This window comes from Monodon monoceros, unplaced genomic scaffold (assembly GCF_005190385.1).
Source record: "Monodon monoceros isolate NGI ecotype Baffin Bay Population unplaced genomic scaffold, NGI_Narwhal_1 Super_Scaffold_21, whole genome shotgun sequence".
Taxonomy (NCBI): Eukaryota; Metazoa; Chordata; class Mammalia; order Artiodactyla; family Monodontidae; genus Monodon; species Monodon monoceros.
This window is the reverse complement of record NW_021703778.1, coordinates 7,030,092-7,049,154: the sequence shown is the minus strand read 5'-3', so window position 1 is coordinate 7,049,154 and position 19,063 is coordinate 7,030,092.

Here is a 19,063-nt window from a genome sequence, read left to right as displayed (position 1 = left end):
ATGACACTATACTATAGAGAATCCTAAAGATGCTACCAGAAAACTACTAGAACTAATCAATGAATTTGGGAAAGTAGCAGGATACAAAGTTAATGCACAGAAATCTCTTGCATTCCTATACACTAATGATGAAGAATCTGAAAGTGAAATTAAGAAAACACTCCCATTTACCATTGCAACAAAAAGAATAAAATATCTAGGAATAAACCTACCTAAGGAGACAAAAGACCTGTATGCAGAAAATTATAAGACACCGATGAAAGAAATTAAAGATGATACAAATAGATGGAGAGATATACCATGTTCTTGGATTGGAAGAATCGACATTGTGAAAATGACTCTACTACCCAAAGCAAGCTACAGATTCAATGCAATCCCTATCAAACTACCACTGGCATTTTTCACAGAACTAGAACAAAAAATTTCACAATTTGTATGGAAACACAAAAGACCCCGAATAGGCAAAGCAATCTTGAGAAAGAAAAATGGAGCTGGAGGAATCAGGCTCCCTGACTTCAGACTACACTACAAAGCTACAGTCATCAAGACAGTATGGTACTGGCACAGAAACAGAAATATAGATCAATGGAACAGGATAGAAAGCCCAGAGATAAACCCACACACATGTGGTCACCTTATCTTTGATAAAGGAGGCAAGAATATACAGTGGAGAAAAGAGAGCCTCTTTAATAAGTGGTGCTGGGAAAAGTGGACAGCTACATGTAAAAGAATGAAATTAGAACACTCCCCAACAGCATACACAAAAATAAACTCAAAATGGATTAAAGACCTAAATGTAAGACCAGACACTATAAACCTCTTAGAGGAAAACATAGGCAGAACACTCTATGACATAAATCACAGCAAGATCCTTTTTGACCCACCTCCTAGAGAAATGGAAATAAAAACAAAAATAAAAAATGGGACCTAGTGAAACTTAAAAGCTTTTGCACAGCAGAGGAAACCATAAACAAGACGAAAAGACAACCCTCAGAATGGGAGAAAATATTTGCAAATGAAGCAACTGACAAAGGATTAATCTCCAAAATTTACAAGCAGCTCATGAAGCTCAATATCAAAAAAAAAAACAACCCAATCCAAAAATGGGCAGAAGACCTAAATAGACCTAAATTTGTCCAAAGAAGATACACAGACTGCCAACAAACACATGAAAGAATGCTCAACATCATTAATCATTAGCGAAATGCAAATCAAAACTACAATGAGGTATCACCTCACACCAGTCAGAATGCCATCATCAAAAAAATCTAGAAACAATAAATGCTGGAGAGGGTGTGGAGAAAAGGGAACACTCTTGCACTGCTGGTGGGAATGTGAATTGGTTCAGCCACTATGGAGAACAGTATGGAGGTTCCTTAAAAAACTCAAAATAGAACTATCATATGACCCAGCAATCCCACTACTGGGCATATACCCTGAGAAAACCATAATTCAAAAAGAGTCATGTACCACAATGTTCATTGCAGCTCTATTTACAATAGCCAGGACATGGAAGCAACCTAAGTGTCCATCGACAGATGAATGGATAAAGATGTGGCACATATATACAATGGAATATTACTCAGCCATGAAAAGAAATGAAATTGAGTTATTTGTAGTGAGGTGAATGGACCTAGAGTCTGTTATACAGAGTGAAGTAAGTCAGAAAGAGAAAAACAAATACCGTATGCTAACACATATATATGGAATCTAAAAAACAAAACAAAAAAAATTGTCATGAAGACCAATACTGTCAGCTTTTATACAGTATATGCTTTAAAATGGACGTAGGGTAACTAGTTACCTCATTCAGTTCTTACACCCCTGTGAGACTGACATTTTCCCCCTACTCTACAGATAAGCTTAGCAAGCTTTGGTAACTTGCCTCAGGTTACCTAGTAAATAAGTCACCGAACGGGGACTGGAACCAGGTGTGCCTGTGACTGCCAAAGCCCTGTGTAAGTGTGAACCCCGGTGCTACACAGTGAAACAAAGAGTCTTGTGATTAGTTCTTAATAAACTGTTCTGATTATACCAGTAAGACCACCTCACTGCAGAAAAAACAGAAGCCAAAAGAACAACTGTTAATGTCTTTAGGCAAAACTTAGTAAGTTAAGTCCCCGACATATGAACGAGTTCCATTCTGACAGTGTGTCCGTAAGTCCAATTTGGTCATAAGTCCAACAACGTACCACCAGAGCAACACTTTTTTAAAAAGAACTTTTAAAAATCACCTGAAAATTTTAAAATTTCATTAAATATGTAGTTTCAGCATACCTCTAAATAAGAATTACAATTCATGTTACTAACAAAAATATGGATGATACATAAAGAGTTAACAGTGCATTTCTCCCCAAAATATTAGGTCATGGTACCATTATGAAGTCTTCAAAAGGAAAATTTTCTCACATACTGAATTCTATATTCCATATTTTTCTATTAGCTCTTTTGCTTTAGAAATACAGGCACTCATGGCATCTGCCTTTGATAATCCTAGAAAGATAGAAACAGATTGACTCACTGACCGATGTTATTGGGAAATTAAGAAGGTTTGTTTCACTTATTTAAAAATTAACCACCTTGTTGAGGTTCCAAGCTTCCCACTTAGCCTTGCCTTTTAGATTTAACAGTCCTGGACACTCTGCCAAAAGGAGGACAGATATATTTTCAGGGTTACTTTTTACTCTATGCTTCTAGAAATACTGTTCAGTGAAACGTATTGTTATTTTTTAAATGACAACCCAGTACCAGTATCTACATCTCCAATTACAGATTGTTTGTAGAGCCCATAGGGTTCTTTTAGTTCCTCATCATCTGGCCTGGTTTTCAGCTTCCTCATGTCTTTGGCCGCCTTTTCAAAATCAGCCTAAAGCAAAAAGGCACAAAGTGTGCATTTGCTAACTTTCAGCAGGTCCATCTGCTTTGGGGAAAAGTAAAGAGGAGGAGGGAGCTTTCAAACAGAAATGAACTATTACTGCTCTGGTTCCACCAGAATTATCCTAACCTATTTTAATTCGTGGACACTTCCCCTGGTCCTTACCTGCTACATAGACAATGTACCCACGTATTAGATATGGAGAACTAAATAAAATTCTTAACACATTACTGACCACAGACGTATTAACACATCTTTTGTTACCCGAATGTTATTGACCAGAGACATTTCAATATTCATTTACATAACAAATCGCTGGCCACAGGCGTTAGTTTCTGCAAAAATCTCCTGGTCAACAATGAGTTAATATTTAAAATGTTTAATTTATCTATGTTTAAAAACTGAAGAAGACATGAATAAATGGAAAGATATTCCATGTGCATGGATAGGAAGAATAGTAGTAAAATGTTCATCCTACCCAAAGTCATCTATCAATACAAATTCAACTCAATCCCTAACAAAATTCCAATGGCATTTTTCACAGAAATAGAAAAAGCAATCCTAAAATGTGTATGGAACCATAAAAGCCAAAGCAATCTTGAGAAAGAAGAACAAAGTTGGAGGCATCATAATTCCTGATTTCAAACAATATTACAAGCTATATTAAGCAAAACAGTATGGTATTGGCATAAAAAGACACATAGATCAATGAAACAGAATCAAGAGCCCAGAAATAAACCCTTTGTAGTTTATGACAAAGGAGCCAAGAATATACAATGGGGAAAGGACAGTGTCTTCAATTAATGGTGCTGAGAAAACTGAAGAGAACATGCAAAAAAAATGAAACTGGACCCCACCTTACACCATATACAAAAATCAACTCAAAACGAATTAAAAATTTGAACGTAAGGGTTAAAACTGTAAAACTACTAGAAAAAGACAGAGAATAAGCTCCTTGACATCAATCTTAATGATTTATTTTGGATTTGACACCAAGAGTAAAACTAGCTAAAGCAAAAATAAACAAAACGGACTACATCGAACAAAAAAAGCTTCTTCACAGCAAAGGAAACCATAAACAAAATGAAAAGGCTGAGTGGGACAAAATATTTGCAAATCATATGTCTAAGGGGCCTTTGAATATATATATTCAAAATATATAAAGAACTCATATGACTCAAAAGCAAAAAAAAAAAAAAAAAAGCAAAAGAAAACAATTTGATTTAAAAATAGCCAGGAGATTTTTCCACAGAAGACATACAGGTGGCCTGAAAAGATCCTCCACATCATTAACCAACAGGGAAATGTAAATCAAAACAACAGTGAGATATCACGTCATACTTGTCAGAATGGCTATCATCTAAAAGACAAGAAATAACAAATGTTGAGGAGGGTGTGGAGAAAAGGAAACCCTATACGCTGTTGGTGGGACTGTAAATTGGTGCAGCCACTGTGGAAAACAGTATGAAGTTTCCTCAAAAAATTTAAAAAATAACTACCATATGATCCAGCAATCCCACTTCTGGGTACTTATCCAAAGGAAATGAAATCACTATCTCAAAGGGATATCTGCACCCACTGTGTACACTGCAGCTGTATTTACAATAGCCAAGACATGGAAGCAACCTAAGTATCCATTGATGGATGAATGGATAAAGAATGTAATATATATATATATATATATATATATATGTGTGTGTGTGTGTGTGTGTGTATGTATATATATATATACATATATATATATAAAATATTCCATTATATAGATATAACAGAACATTAATCAACCATAAAAATGAAGGAGCTATCGGGCTTCCCTGGTGGCACAGTGGTTGGGAGTCCGCCTGCCGTTGCAGGGGACGCGGGTTCGTGCCCCGGCCCGGGAAGATCCCACATGCTGCAGAGCGGCTGGGCCCGTGAGCCATGGCCGCTGAGCCTGTGCTCCGCAACGGGAGAGGCCACAACAGTGAGAGGCCCACGTACCACCAAAAAAAAAAGAAGGAGCTATCGACATTTGCAACAATATGGATGGACTTGGAGGACATTATGCTAAGTGAAATAAGTCAGACGCAGAAAGATAAATACTGTATGATCTCACTTATATGTGGAATCTAAAGATAAAAAGAAACTAATAGAAACAGAGAGCAAATCGGTAGTTGCCAGAGGTGGGGGGAAGAATGGTTGAAGATGGTGAAAAGGTAAGAGAAAAGCATGCAAAAAAATTATATCTGAGAAATTCCAATGCAAAGTTTTTCTCATAAGTTAGAAGTATATAAATACAAGTTTCTATTAATTTTTTTAGATGGCATTACCTTCACTTTCTTGATCACCCTCATGAGCACGTCCTCCTCTTCTTCCAAAATCTACGCTTTGCTGTATGCAGTAGCTTTGCTGCCAATGAGTATCTTTGTCCAGGGCATTCACCTCCCAGTGCCTCTCTGCCCACACGCTTCAACAGCAGTATTACTTATACCTATTGAGTGGACTAGCTAGTTTCTGAGGGCAGTACTTCTGATTGCACTGAGTTGCCTGTATAGATTCCTTTAAAAATTGAGACCAAAACTTCTAAGACTTATTTCAATTGATTTCCAGAAAAGAGAAGTTGTTCAGTCAACTTAGCTGATTAGTGAAAAGAAACTGACTTCCCGGAAATTCTGTATATAAATACACTGAATAATAAACCTGTCCTCCCCATTCATGACTTACCTCTGAAAACCCCGACCTGCCTAGTTCCCAAGCCGCTAGGGCTGGCCCAGGGTTCTCAGCCCGGGGCTCGGCCAGCAGCCATCCCCTTCCCCTGTACTGTTCCACATAGGGATAAGGTGCTCCTAGCAGATTTATTCCTTTCTCCTTTTAACCTCTTAGTTTATATACAAAGGCTTTGCTGATTACTTTGAACAATGGGATTGTTCCATTCTTTTTTTTTCTCCATTTTTTCCCATTCTTTTCTTTTTTCCATTCTTGTGTTATTTGTTTGGAATCAGGAGTGAGCGGGAATTGTCAGCAGCCTGGGTATGAAACAAGAGAGGTTCAAAGAAGCATTCTACCCCTACCCCCTACTTTCCTTCTCTGAAGCCAGAGCTCCCTTTTGATCCAAAGACCTGGTAGAGAAAGTAGAGAGACCACTGTGACATCAGAATCCCTGTGATCTCAGCAGAGCTGCTGGGTAAAACTTCCATCAAGCTCCAAAGACAGGACAGTAGCACAACTAGAATAGTTGTATTGCGATGAACAAAAATCACTTGTAAGCCAGAGACCAGGGTCTCTACCCTAAATATCCTTGAAAATAGCCCAGCCACCTAATCGATCTTTATGGGGATCTGAGAAGTGTGGGTACATGTGACTAGGATGAAGCACAGACCCCCTGCCTCATCTGAGTTTTTTTCTAGGAAATTGTCAGCTGCTTTATAGATAATATCATGGTTAAGAACACAAGCCCTGGACCTAGACTGCCTTGGTTTGACTCTCAGCTTCAGCACTTAAGAGCTGGGTGGGTGGTGGTCTTGGGCAGGTTACTTAACCTCTGTGTGTCTGTTTCTTCATCTGAAATATGGGACAATATGCTACAGTACCACCACCCACCCACTTGTAAAACTTATTTATGAGGATATAAGTTGACAACAACACATGCAAAATATTTTAAATAGTGCCTGGCACATAATGAGTGTTCAATAAAGTACAGCTGTTATAATTTTTATTACAAGGCTTTTTGAAAAAAAAAAGTTCTAGAATAAAATGCAAAAAGTACTTGCAATGAAGCAAGATGTGAAAAGTGCTTTTTATGATTTAACAAAGGATACAGCATTGTTAGTATACACTCAGTTTTTAGAAAAAAATGAATAGAAAATATATACTAAAACGTGTCAATACTAATTGCCTCTGATTATTGGTAAGTTTCCTGTTTGTTTGTTTACTGTCTGTACTCTCTAAGTTTCCTATAATGTGCACATATCGTGTCTATAACAAGGACAAAGTTAAAATGCTACATTACTGCCCTCAGCTTCCTAAGGGCAGAGCAGGGCTAGGCTGTCCAGGGGTATAGGGATCCTCCCCTGCAGGGTTGGCAGGCATCTCAGGTGTTGTTTGCTGTCAAGTCTCATGCCATTTTCCAATGACAGCAACTCAGTTCCTTTTGGCAAGCTAAGCCTCGATTAGAATTCTAAGGCTTCTTAAAAATCATGCTAAGTCCCTGCCTTCCAGGAAGGAGTTTCTGGAAAATTGTGCTTCACGTTTTGAGGGTAGGGAACCATTTGGCGATCCCATGAATGTCTCGGACCCGCTGCACCCAAGAATGCAGCCCCTGACAGTTTCCCAGGCAATTTCAGGGGTCCCCTCCCTCCTCCCTCCCCAGGTAGAGAGAAGCCCATTCCAGAGCAGGGCCCAGGACCGCTCTTCCTCTCCAGCATGCCCTTCCCTGGCGTCCCGACTTGATACACTCCTGCTGTACGTGGTAGTTCCAATGTACAGCTCCCCCAGTCCAACCATGACGAGCTGCCGTGGGAAAAACATCGGCCTTGCATCAGGATCCTGGATTTGAATCTGGCTTTGAGACACACTGCCATGGGACTCTGCACAAGCAATGAAGTTCCTCTGAGATTCAGCTTCAGCCAAAAAAAGGATAATATCAACCTCAGCAGGGAAGTGTGAGGATTAAACAAGATTAATAACGTAAATATTCTTGATTTCATTCTGTTAACTCTGCCCACCCAGAGCTCATCACTTGTATCATACTATTCGCCACGCATTGAACACCGCTGATGGGCCAGGCCTTGGCTGAGCACACAGGGATGAGCAGGGCAGCCAGCTCTCACAGATCTAGGCGTCTAGCGGGAGATGAGCAGGTCACAGTGACCATGGGATACCTGCTCTAATGGAGGAGCAGTGGGTGCTCTGGGACCACAGAGGAAGGAGCAGCAGCGGGTGTGGAAGAAGCTTCGCAGAGGAGATGGTGCTTAGCTGAGCCTGGGGGGTCAGCGCCTGGGGAATGGACAGAGGCAGGGAAGGGTTCCAGGCAGCCCCGGACAACATTTATTAGGACCCGGCACAAAGTCTGCTGGAAACATATTTATTTGTTCCCCAACGCAACCATGCTAGAGGACAGGCACAAACATTCATCTTGGTAGCAAGAGCCTTGGCAGGTGGTAGGAACCCATCTGAGCCCTGTACCTCCTTGTTGAAGGAATGCATGATACGTGAGTGGGTATTAGGAGGGCCTGAAAGTTACCATAGGTGAGCAACAGCTTTAGAGGTACAGCTGTTTACATTCGATTCCAAGCATTCTGGGCCAAAGGGAAAGTTTCATGTTCCCGCGCTGCTGTAGAGCTGGGCTCAATGCTTCTGGTGAGCAATTTCAGCCTCCGCTGAGCTGACTCTCCTGGAGCTGGGTCCTCAGCATCCCGGCTGAATGTGCGTGCATTTGATTTCCCCCGCGACTGTGCTCGAGGCTCTTCAAAACAACTGCCTTAAGGCCTCTCCTCAGACCTTCTGTTCATGTTTTCAGGTTTCACAAGGCCCCCTGACGCCGCCCCTAATGTAGCAGTGACCCCCGTGTCACCACCGACACTCACATCGGGTGCATCCTGCCATGCACCCAATACAGACACTTAAAACATTTTAAAGAATATTTAGTTTTGACAAAACGCTCATAATACGAAAAAAAAAGAACAAAACTATATCAATAGCAAAATCGGTATGTGTATAAACACGCACATATATATGCACATGCGCACATAGACAGTTAACGTGGTTATCACTTGGGTGAAGGAATACCTGATGGTTTTACCTTATATTTGTGCTTTCCTGCAAATTTCCACACGGAACATTTTTTTCCCAAAGATCATAAAAACAGTATTTTTAGATCGTGGTTTTCCAGACTGCACTTGCCTGGGAGAGCCCCTGGACACACCAAGGAGCTAGGGGCACGGGTGAGACCGCAGGCGCCCACACCTTCTTCTCCAGGATGGGAAGAGCCGGAGGATCAGGGCCCGCTGGGTCTTCCCGGAGCAACTCAGCGCCCGCCCTCCCCCTCGGCCCATGCCTATTTTGCGTCTAACCAATCCCCGGGGTTCACAAGGGTTGCCATAGGGAGCTAGGCTCGCCGTCAACAGCTGGCACCGCCGCTGGCTACCGGCAACCACGGGGCGGCCGCGATGGGGTGGGCGTGTCTCGGGGGTCCCCGCAGACGGCTTGCGGGGGCGAGCACCCTGGGCTGCCCGAAGCGCCATGCCATCCGGGGGGTATCACGCCGGCCCCACGCCCCACTCGAGCGCTTCCCTTCAGGAAGCACGCCTCTCCCCATCCCCCGCGGCCGGCGCACCCCCAGCTCACCTGCGGGGACACGGTGGCGCGACGCCCGAACGCTGCGCCACCCCAGGCGCTGGGTTCCCCCGACGCCGCGCCCCGACGCTCCTTGAAGAGAAGCGCGCCTCCGCCCGCCGGTTCCCATTGGCCGTGCTCTCGGGCCCGGCCGTCTCCCATTGGTCGCTGCCCTTGGAGGGCGGGGCTGGGCGGTGAGCGGCGCCCGCCCTGCACGCGGCGCCTGGCTGGGCAAAGCTAAGGGACAGGAATTCAAATGAGTTCTACTCCGCCTCTGGCTCGCTGCCCTATTCTTTCTCAAGAGGTTGTTTGCAGGAAATCCAGAGAGGTCTGTCTCCCCGGGGCACGGACCTCACTTGGGATTTCTTTTGATATGTATCTCTGTCCTCTGCATGATTCCTAAAAACCTGGAAGGCAGGCAGCTGTTTCTTCAGACCTCTCTGGTCTCCCCACCGGTCTCTACGCACAGCCCATCAGGAATGAAAAAGGCTGGTGGTAGTTTGTCTCTTTTCTCCTCGTTAGGCCACTTAGATTCTGAATACGCGCTGCAAACACCCTGAATTAGGGTAAAAGCACAGGACTCTTCAAGTTGACCCCATTCTCCAGGGGAACAAACCCAGTGTCACTCCAAGTCTGCAGACACAGAATGGGGTTTTGATTCACATTTGATTAAATTTTCAAAGAACTGACACTGCATTTTCTGGTCTTCCGAGGAGTTCATTTCGGACTCTATATTTACGTAGAAGCCTTAGTGGGGCAAAGTGACTGGAAGAAACGGCAAACTTAGTGGGGCAAAGTGACTGGAAGAAACGGCAAACTTAGTTTTAAGGAAGTTACTGATTTGAAATGTCTAACAATGCAACAACGTATAGCAATTCGAGGCCCCGAAACACTGTAGCTTGTTTTTGCATAAAATTACATTTAAAAATTATTTGCTATTTTTTCATGTAAATCCCTTGATTTTTTATTTTCTCCTCGAAAATATTTTCATGGTGAAATCAATGAGTTTCCAAATAAAGAACAAAAACAAATTTTAGAAAAATATACTGGGGGGAATTCCCTGGCAGTCCAGTGGTTAGGACTCTGCACTTTCACTGCTGAGGGCCCCATTCGATCCCTGGTGATCCCTGGTTGGGGAACTAAGATCCCACAAGCCCTGTGGCGTGGCCAAAAGAAAAAGAAAAGAAAGAAAAGAAAAGAAAGAAAAGAAAAGAAAGAAAAATGTACTGGGCAGGATTTTTTTTTCTTTCTAATTTCCCGACTATGAGAAACACAAAGGTACAAAGGAAACAGCAGCTTAAGAACAGCGAGTGCTCTTGTCTGCTGCGGAGAGCCCTGTTTATCAGTGTGTCAGCAGGGAAATACTGCAGTGAGGTCCAATATCGGTGTGCATTTGCAGCCGAGATAATTTGGCATTATAGTCATTATAAGAAATCAGAAGAAGAGGAGAGAAAAGATATACTGTGCTCCATTTGATCCTCTAAGTCTAGAAGGTTCTTTTAAGAACTCTTCAAAACATGTTCTTCTCTTGAGTTACCATCCTCCGACTGGATTCCAGAGCCATTGATGGCCTGTCTCAAGGAGCAAAAAGAAAGAGACAATGGAAACACTGGTGTCCTCTATTCAGCGATAATAATATACTAGGTGCAGTGAAAACTCAGCTTTGTGGAACCCTTAGGGAGTCAGTCAAGTTGGACAATCAAGTTCTTTTTTTTGTTTTTTTACTATGTAATTAAATATTGATTATAAACCACTATGCATACATACATAAGTAAAATTTTAAAAATAAAGGGCACATGTATGAACATACCGCCAGTTTAAGAAATAGAACATTCCCTTTACCTTTGTGACTCTCTTTCCAATCCATCCTATCTGCCTTATTCATTCATTCATTCATTCAAATAGCTACTGAGTGCCAACATGAGCCAGGCACCATTCTAGGTTTCTGAGAATCATCAGTCAGCAAAACAAACAAGGATCCCTATCCCTGTGTCACATCCTGGTAGGGGATGACAGATAATAAACACATATAATAAGCAAATTATATAGTCTATCAAAAGATGTTAGGTGATAGGTGTTATTTTTAAAAAGAGCAGAGCAAAGGGATGGAGAGTCTTGTGTATGTGGAGTGAGGAGATGACTTGCAACTGTAAATACGGTGATCAGGGTATGCCTCTTGGGAAGATGACATTTGAGTAAAAATGGAAGGAGATGAGGGAGCTGACCTGGAAGATCCCTGGGGAAGCGTTTCCCTTGCAAAAGCAGCATCCAGTACAAAGGCCGTAAGGAATGAGCTTCCTGGCAGATGTGAGGAAGAGCGAGGGGCCAGCGTGGCCAGAGCAGAGGAGCAAGAGAGAAGGTGAGAGCAAAAGAGACGGAGACCAGATCATATGAGACCTTGCACAAAGGCATCTGGCTTCAAGCGGGAGTGAAACAGAACCACTGAATGGTTTTGAGTGAGGACTGACATGATCTGACTTACTTTTTTAAAGGATCACTCCTGTTGCTATTACTTTTGTAAAGGATCACTCCTGTTGCTATGACTACAAAGAACACGGTTGGAAGCAAGATTCTTAATGTAATAATAATCCAGGGGAGAACTTATGGGGGTCTCCAACTCAGGTCGTAGCAGCAGAGGTAGTGAGAAGTCGTTCAGATTCTGGATGTATTTTGAAGGTAGAGTCAACAGGAGTCCCTGAGAGATTCTATGTGCAATGTGAGAAAGAGAGGCGTCAGGATAACTCCAAGATGCTTGCCCTGAGTAACCGGAAGGACCATAGGTGGAGTAGGCTTGGTGGGGTGGCAAAGATCAGAAGTGGAGTTTTGGACATGCTGCGTTTGAGATATCAGACATCCAAGTGGAGACGCCGAATAGGCAGGTAGATATTCAAGTCTCGACTGGGCTGGGTATATAAATCTGGGACTCATGGTCATAGAGATGGTGTTTAGAACCTGGAGACAGGATGGCCCTAGAAAAGAAATGTGTATAGAGGAGAAAAGGAGAGAGAACTGAGGAGTGAGCCATGGGAAATCCCAACACCAAATGTTTGGGGAGAAGAGGAAGAAGGAGCAAGGAGGCAGAGAAGTGATCACTCAAGTAAGAGAAAAACCAAGAGAATGCGGTGTTGAGAAAGCTTAAGGAGTGAGAAAGTGTGTTAGGTTAGATGAGGACTGAGAATTAACAACGGGATTTAGGTCATTGTCAAGATCACTGATGACCTAAAGGGACGTTGTTATGCAGTCATCGGGAGAGGGGGGCAAGCCTGGTTAGAGTGGGTTTAGGAGCAAACATGAGGGGCAAACATAGAACAGTTAGAATCGTTTTTTGGCCTCTGCACTTGTTTATCCCTCCACCTACACCACACTTTTTTTTTTTTTTTGGGTGGGGCTGCGTTGTGTCTTTGTTTCTGCCACACGGGCTTTCTCTAGTTGTGGCGAGCGGGGGCTACTCTTCGTTGCGGTGCACGGGCTTCTCATTGCGGTGACTTCTCTTGTTGCGGAGCATAGGCTCTAGGTGAGCGGGCTTCAGTAGTTGTGGTGCACGTGGGATCTTGCCAGACCAGGGACCGAACCTGTGTCCCCTGAATTGGCAGGCGGATTCCTTTTTTTTTTTTTTTTAACATATTTATTGGAGTATAATTGCTTTACAATGGTGTGTTAGTTTCTGCTGTATAACAAAGTGAATCAGCTATACATACACATATATCCCCATATCCCCTCCCTCTTGCATCTCCCTCCCACCCTCCCTATCCCACCCCTCTAGGTGGTCACAAAGCACCGAGCTGATCTCCCTGTGCTATGCGGCTGCTTCCCACTAGCTATCTATTTTACATTTGGTAGTGTATATATGTCCATGCCACCCTCTCACTTTGTCCCAGCTTACTCTTCCCCTCCCCGTGTCCTCACGTCCATTCTCTACGTCTGCATCTTTATTCCTGTCCTGCCCCTAGGTTCTTCAGAACCCCTTTTTCTTTTTTTTAGATTCCATATATATGTGTTCGCATACGGTATTTGTTTTTCTCTTTCTGACTTACTTCACTCTGTATGACAGACTCTAGGTCCATCCACCTCACTACAAATAACTCAATTTTGTTTCCTTTTATGGCTGAGTAATATTCCATTGTACATATGTGCCACATCTTCTTTATTCATTCATTTGTCGATGGACACATAGGTTGCTTCCATGTCCTGGCTATTGTAAATGGAGCTGCAATGAACATTGTGGTACATGACTCTTTTTGAATTATGGTTTTCTCAGGGTATATGCCCAGTAGTGGGATTGCTGGGTCGTATGGTAGTTCTATTTTTAGTTTTTTTGAGGAACCTCCATACTGTTCTCCATAGTGGCTGTTATCAATTTACATTCCCATCAACAGTGCAAGAGGGTTCCCTTTTCTCCACACCCTCTCCAGCACTTATTCTTTGTAGATTTTTTGATGATGGCCATTCTGACTGGTGTGAGATGATATCTCATTGTAGTTTTGATTTGCATTTCTCTAATGATTACTGATGTTGAGCACCCTTTCATGTGTTTGTTGGCAGTCTGTATATTTTCTTTGGAGGAATGTCTATTTAGGTCTTCTGCCCATTTTTGGATTGGGTTTTTTGTTTTTTTGATATTGAGCTTCATGAGCTGCTTGTAAATTTTGGAGATGAATCCTTTGTCAGTTGCTTCATTTGCAAATATTTTCTCCCATTCTGAGGGTTGTTTATGGTTTCCTTTGCTGTGCAAAAGCTTTTGAATTTCATTAGGCCCCATTTGTTTATTTTTGGTTTTATTTCCACTTCTCTAGGAGATGGGTCAGAAAGGACCTTGCTGTGATTTTGTCATAGAGTGTTCTGGTAGGCGGATTCTTAACCACTGCGCCACCAAGGAAGCCCCCATCACACTGTCTTAATCATTAAAGCCTCTCAATTTTGTTGTTCTTCAGGAAGGATTGTCTTTGGCACTTTGCTCTTCTATAGAAATTTTAACATCCATGAGTCAAGTTCCATAGAAGAAAGTTCTTGAATTTTTCTTGGCATTGCACTGAAACTCTAGCACATAAAACAAGTTGGCAAAGCATGCTCCCATTTTTGTATTCTGGAATTAATCACGTAGAATGCAAAAAAGTACAAAGGAGAGGTCACCGAGCAGCCAGTGACATTTGAGCTGACTTTTTTCTTGCTGTCTCCCTCACTTCCAATCCCTGGGGTAAAAGCCCACTTTCGAAACACAAGGAAACTTGGCCGCTTATCCCATGGCTTCTCCACCCTGCAGCCAGAGTTAGTGTCCTGTCATCCAAAGGGCATCCTGCACCCCTGCTGCCTGCATGTTTCAGGGACCTCCCAGCTCTCTTATGATAAACCCCAAACTCTTTTTGGCATACAGGTGGCTCTAATGCTCGTCAGGCCCTCGGTAAAGCTCACTTATGAGATTTTCCCGGGAAGAACCCCTTCAGGGCTCTGATACGCTGCCAAACTGCCATCTCGCCACACTGGCTCCCTTCACCCACAAGCACGGGCGAAGGACGAGCAGCAGAGGGAGGCGGCCCCGACGCAAACGGGGCTCCTGGAGGCTCGCGTCTCCCTGGAGCCTCCCGGCCACCTTCTGAAGGTGAAGCTGCAGTGAGTTTTGGAGGGAGTGCTTTCCAAGCCCGCGGACGTGTGGCTGTCCACTGAAACGGGACTGCGCTGAGCGACGGCCGTGACCGGCTGGACCCCTGCGCCAGGTCCTCTCGGCCGGGCTGCCCTGCATCCGGAGCAGCGCAGGTTTCCTGTTCAGCCCTCACTGGCCGCTGTTTCCTTCCAGCACCTGGTCGATCTTCTGCACCTTCTAACTGGGCTCCGTGACGCTCATGATCTTCAAGTGTAGTGAGTGCGGCCTGGTCTCCCCACGTGTTTTCTTTTTCCCTGCCCCTGTTCTCGCTCCACGAGGTGTGAGTGCCTGCCATCGGCCTCTGCTTCAGGTTCCTTCTGACAAACCTGAAACACGGCTGTTTCAGGATGAACTTGAACTTGAAGCTGGTGAATAAGCCCCCTGCTGGTCCTTCGGAGGAAAGGCTGGGCTGGCTTATCCTTCGGAGGTTGCCCAGTGGATGGAGTTTCCTTTGGACACAGCCTGGGGCAAATTGGTTCTTTCTGTGGCTCTGCCACTACTTCTGATGTGTGGGTGGAAGAAGTGGCCAAAGGGACGCACTTGGGAGTCTGTGCTGGGCTGGGGACACATCCCAGCTTCCCTCTGTGGGGCACAGCCCTGAGGCCTCTGTGAGCTGTCCTGCTTGGATCCCCATGCAGGCGTGGCTTTGTCAGGGAGACTGGGGTGTGGAGGGGTGCAGAGGCCGTGGAGCCCTTGACCTTGGCACAGTTAGGCCACCACTAAACCGTGAGCTTGAGAGGACAAGCTTGAGGGCCAGTGCCAGAATTCAGAGGATGGCAAAGGGCAAGTACAGAAAGCCCTTGGGATTTTGCTGAGATGCTGTATAGGCAAATGAGCCAATCATGGAAAAGATCCAGACTTTAACGACAGATAGTAACTATTGAATAACAACCTTCAGGAGGATGCTTTGTTACCTGCAGACTGAAAAGGTCATTGATTTTGCAGCTCATCACTAAAGGACTTCTAGTCACTGATTCTAAATTAACTGATTACTGTTTGTATAACAATTGTTATGTATGATAGAGTAACAATCACACTGTGATGGTTAATTTTATGTGTCAACTTGACTGGCCCGATTACACATTATTTCATTATTTCTTTGTGTGTCTCTGGGGGTGTTTCTGGATGAGATTAGCAGTTGAATCAGTGGACTCAGTAAAGTAGATCCCCCTCCCCAATGCAGGTGGGCATCATCCTATCCACTGAGGGCCTGAATAGAACAAAAGTCAGAGGAAGGAGGAATTTCCTTCCTTGTTTCTTGCTTCCCTGATTGAGCTGGGACATCCCATCTCACCTTCTCCTGCCCTTGGACTGGGATTCACACCATCAGCTCCCCTGATTGTCAGGCCATTGGGTTTAAACTGGAACGACATCACCAGCTTTCCTGGGTTCCCAGCTGCCAGAGAGCAGATTGTGGCACATCTCAGGCTCCATAATTCACGTCTGTTATCTCCTACTGGTTCTACTTCTCTGGAGAACTCTAATACACACACACAGAGCAAAGATGCCACAGAGGGAAAGAAGAATCCGGTGCTCAATTCTCTTATATTCTTCTATTGACAAACTTTCTTGTTGCTAACTTTCTTTCATCAAAACATTGTGGCTAATGACATAACTTATCACCAAGTCTCTTAAATCATTCTTACATCATGGCAAGCATATAAATCTAACCACAGTCCAATTCTAGAATGAATATAAAAATAACGTTTTATATTCAAAGATCAAGTTGAGGTTCTACACGGTAAAATAACGGTAACAGCTATTATTAAAAAGTAAACTGATTAGAATAGGATACAAGATATATGAGTTAAAGTGATAACTTGAAGACTATGCTTGGGAAATGTGGGGAAAAAATGTTATATGGAAAGAAAATGAGAACACAAAATTTAATCTATATTATTTAACAATGTAAGTGCACACTTAAATGTGAAACAAATTATAAGGAAACACTGAAAGGAAATGTGTTTTGAAGTAACTGGGTCATGGGACAATTTTTTTTCTTTTTACTTTTTTGTTGCAATGTTTGTGTGATACAAATGGGAGAGAAATCACCTTTGAAATGTAGTCATTCATTTTAGCAACATTTTTGTGGAAATTATATTGATTAGTCTTAAAATAGAAGAGAAGCACTAAAATCATAGAGGCTTAATTTTTCTTTTTTTTTTCGGTACGCGGCCCTCGCACTGTCGTGGCCTCTCCCGTTGCGGAGCACAGGCTCCGGACGCGCAGGCTCAGCGGCCATGGCTCACGGGCCCAGCTGCTCCGCGGCACGTGGGATCCTCCCGGACCGGGGCACGAACCCGCGTCCCCTGCATCGACAGGCGGACGCTCAACCACTGCGCCACCAGGGAAGCCCGAGGCTTAATTTTTATGAACCTAATTCCTAATTCAGATTGTCACTAATCAATTCCATTTAATAAGCAGTTTGTATGTGCCAGGCATTGTACTAAGCATTTTGAGTAGATTATTTCTTCTAATCCTCACAACAGGTACTATTTTTATCACTTCATAGACAGGGTTAATTAGTTTGCTTTAGGGTCATGTGACTAGTTAGTGATGAACTTAAGATCTCGACCTTAGCTGGTCTTGGTCCAGAGCCATGGATGTAGTGGCTGCGAATTTTCATAGAGCAAAATATAAGCAGAGAAGATGCTCAGGCTACAAGTCTGAAACCTTAGGGGTACAAAAACTTAGACATATTTTTTTCCCATTACTCTAGCATTTCAATCAGACACGTGTTTCTATTTGTCTTATAGCTTAAAAGCCAGATCTGAGAAGACTTTATTTTTATTTTATTATTTTTTTAGATTTAAAAATATTTATCAGATTACTTTTAAAACATAAGATTCACAAATATTTCATTATTTTAAAATTATAATTACCTTCCACTTTGGATAATTTCTCATCTTTTTACACAAAAATTTCTACTGAGAGCTTTAAAACCTTATAATTGGTGGCATTACTTAAAATGTGATTTACATTCATTATTTATCTTTGAAATGATACTTTATCATTTCTTAAATCAGCGTGGGTTCATTGAATGTTTGAGAGGCACTCTGTAGGACTAAGTCATTAGCCTATAATTTTACAGTAGATGAAGTACTATGTTTTCATTACTTTGAAAAAAAATAATGACTTTGCAGTTGACTCTTACATTTAACATTTTAATCTCAGCTTTGCCACCATTAAGTATAACTGTTTGCACTGACCACATAAGAAGCCAAAAAATTACTGGGTCCAAGGTTAATCTAATTCAATTTAAATCTAACAAAGATAACCATAATTAGCAATTTACCACAACAAAAGCCAGAGTTATTACTTTCAAAACTGTATCGATTTGGGAGTAATTAGCCTTAAAATTTAAAACATTATTCTGGGGGTGCTGAAGCTCTTTCAAGAGTTTAATAGTTTCAAGAGTTGAGCGATTTATGAAGTCTAAGCTATTACCTAACACAGGTAACACTGTGGTTGGACCTACTGTCTGAATCTTTATAAATAGACCTTTTTTTCACTTGATCTGCCTTAGGATCTAGGGTCACAGCCTTTATCAGTGGTAGTATAAAGGCTAGTCCCCACCAAAAATTTTAAGTATTTTAAAAAATAAATTTATTTTATTTATTTTTATTTTTTGGCTGTGTTGGGTCTTCGTTGCTGCACATGGGCTTTCTCTAATTGCAGTGAGTGGGGACTACTCTTTGTTGCGGTGTGCAGGCTTCTCATTGCGGTAGCTTCTCTTGTTGCAGACTACGGGCCCTAGGCATGCAAGCTTCAGTAGTTGCAGCATGCGGGCTCAGTAGTTGTGGCTCGCGGGCTCTAGAGTGCAGGCTCAGTAGTTGTGGCACACGGGCTTAGTTGCTCCACGGCACGTGGGATATTCCCAGACCAGGGCTCGAACCCATGTCCCCTGCATTGGCAGGCAGATTCTTAACCACTGTGCCACAAAGGAAGCCCCAAAATTTTAAGTATTTATTAAAAAATCACAAGACACGAGTTTCTTGCCTTCCAATGCCCAAAACGCCCATCTTGTTTCTAATGAATAAGGCGACAGACATGATAGAAACAGGGCAGAGATGAATCAGGACAGTCAGTGACATTTCAAGAACAGAGGAATTCTGTTGGGCAACGAGGTCGGGCTGCCCAAAACTGTTTGTGATCTGAGACTAGTTTAGAACTGCATGTTTGCAACTCATCATGACGATTTCTTACTATTCATTCTATGAAACAAAAGCCTGTTGTTA